The following is a 2500-nucleotide window of genomic DNA, read 5'->3' on the forward strand; positions in this document are numbered from 1 at the left end:
CCCTCCACGCCCCCCCCTCTTCCTCCTTCAGCTCAAATTAAGAAGGCTGAACGTCAAAGCAGAAGGACGGAGGAAAAACAATCAGAGGTTGGGACTGATTTTCCGCAACGCTAGTCAAGGACAAATGTGGCTTTTCTTATTTTCTTTACTCTCCGACTTAACTTCCAGAGTATGGACTTTTCGTCTGACTGCACAGAGAATAAAGGAAGTAAGCCAAATAGAACGGAGCCAACCTCAACGTTTCACCAACATGTCCCCGACTCCATTACCGAGAAATTTTTTCCTTCCAATTTCAATTCCGCAACTGAGAGTCAATTGTTTTCCTGACAGATTTGGCGTTGGAACATGTTTTTAGGTCCTTGGGCTTAACAATGCGTTGAAGAATAGAGAGCTGACACAACGATCCCATCGGTTGAAAAGCTTATTTGTGTAATTGTAAGCAAACAACAAATCTTTTGCATTTGTGGGTGTGTGTGTGTGTGTGTCTGTGTAGATACCACACAAAGAAGACAAAGGAGTTTCAGAGCTTTCAAAAATCTTCCCAAAACTGACATGGGATCAGTTACAACAGTGTGTGTGCGTGTGTGTGTGTGTGTGTGTGTGCGCACACGCTGATTAGAATGACTGACAAAGGTGGAACAGGCAGATGTGCTACCTGCCTAATCTCTCCATAGCAACAGCGCGCGTACCCACACATGTAAACAAGTCTAAGAATAACTTATCAGATATTACTAATCAGTCCGATCGTCTTTACCTGTCACAATCAACCTTAATGAGCAATTAAAGCACCTCATTTGCATGCGCAGGAAGTCACAGAGATCCAAGAAGGTGACACCTTTGATTTGACTGTGAGGTCCTCTTCATTTAGACAGTCACTTTCCTGGGATCCGAGTATCATTTCTCTGTTCACTCGGCACGTCTGGTGCCACCTTCATTTGGTGCATGTGGCATGTGTGGGTATTAGTGACGCACCAGAGAAAACACGGGGGGAACAGATGACAGCAAAGCCTGTGTGCTGAAAAGACCATTACACCCTTACGTGAAACGTCGCTTCATTGTCTTTCCAATTTGAATTGCTAATACCCCGATTTCGGTCGATTTGCATCGCTAATATCGCTGTTTATTGGCAGGGGTAGATTGATTGAGGTTGATCTACTCTTGCTGAGAGAAGGTATGTTGCTTTAACGTCAGGATGTGTGTGTGTGTATGTCGAAATATTTGCTGTGCCTGTTTATTTCTGTGTGTGTGTGTGTGTGTGTGTGCGTGCGAGGGTTCCAGTAACAGTCTATGATACGGTTTTGTCTGTGCATTGGTTAAGGTTTGTCATAGGTCGGCATGAGAGACACTGGAGTGTGTGACAGTGTCTGAGCACATTGTTTCAATCCTCGCTCCTGGCACACACACACACCCCTCCTTACATGTGCGTGTCTGATGCTTGGTGACAGGAGACGTACCATCCCTGTCATGCAGTGTGACACCCTGAAGACCAAGCCTATTAAGGACCGTTTCAAGAGAGCTGGGTGGGCCGTCGAAGCCCCCCCGCCCCCTCCCCCCTCAACACACCCACAGCCGCTCCACCTCCAATGAGCAGTGTCGCCACAGCCATCTTGAACAATTAGACGTTCCATCCATCCTCTCTCTCTCGTTCACTCTCTCTCTCTCTCTCTCTCTCTCTCTCTCTCTCTCTCTCTCTTTCTCTCTCTCTCTATTTCTTTCACTCTCACTCTTTACTCGCTCTCTCCTTCTCTCTCCCCGTCTCCTCTCTCTCCTTCCCGTTCTCGCTGTGTTTCTCCAGCTCTCTCGCCCCTGACCATGATATGGCTGTGCTTTATCAACCTGCGTGGCTTGAACAAATGACACCAGTTACAGCAGCCAGAGTGGGCAATTGGCAGAGAAAGTCTTCGACCACACAGCAGATTTTCATCAGAGGCCCCGAAGAAACGGAATCACTTTAGCCACCGGCTAGGGAGAACCAAAGGTAAGAGGTGGACAGCTTGTCAAGGTGTGCGCGGAGACCCCCGGAAGACGTTTGAGAGGGGGGGCGAACACTACCGAGCAGGTGTTTAAGAAGCTGTTAGCCGCTAGCCGCTAGCCCAGCTAGCGTTCATAATTGAGGATGATTGCTTTTAGCGGGAGTAATGACGTGCACTTTTCTCTCAAGCAAGACAACGCAATTAGCGTTCTAGCAATGGAAGGGGACTTGTGCACACCTCGGGTGGTCGCGTCCTTCTCTCCTTTTCGCTTCTTTCTCTCCCGTTTCTTACTCTCCCCTCCCTCCCTCCCCTCCCCCCTCCTCTCAACTCCCTCCCGACAGATGAAAAGATGGACTCGCAGCTCCCTAAATGGGTTGAGGGTTTTCAGTTTACAATAGGATGAGGGAGAAGATGTCTTTTTTTGCATGAAACGTCTGTGTGTGTGTGTCCGTTTGCCGGTCTCTATGTGTGTGTGTGTCTGTGGGCCGGTCTCTATGTGTGTTGCATGGAAGGAAAGGGTTGTGTCT

At 48.3% G+C, this 2500-nt stretch overlaps 1 protein-coding gene across 1 annotated transcript in view; it reads right to left on the reverse strand.

Annotated features, from left to right (window-relative positions):
* LOC124487601 (cadherin-2-like) overlaps nt 1–2500 on the reverse strand; it is a 36160-nt gene that overhangs the window by 11274 nt on the left and 22386 nt on the right. The window lies entirely within an intron of this gene.

This window comes from Hypomesus transpacificus, chromosome 26 (assembly GCF_021917145.1).
Source record: "Hypomesus transpacificus isolate Combined female chromosome 26, fHypTra1, whole genome shotgun sequence".
Classification (NCBI taxonomy): domain Eukaryota; kingdom Metazoa; phylum Chordata; class Actinopteri; order Osmeriformes; family Osmeridae; genus Hypomesus; species Hypomesus transpacificus.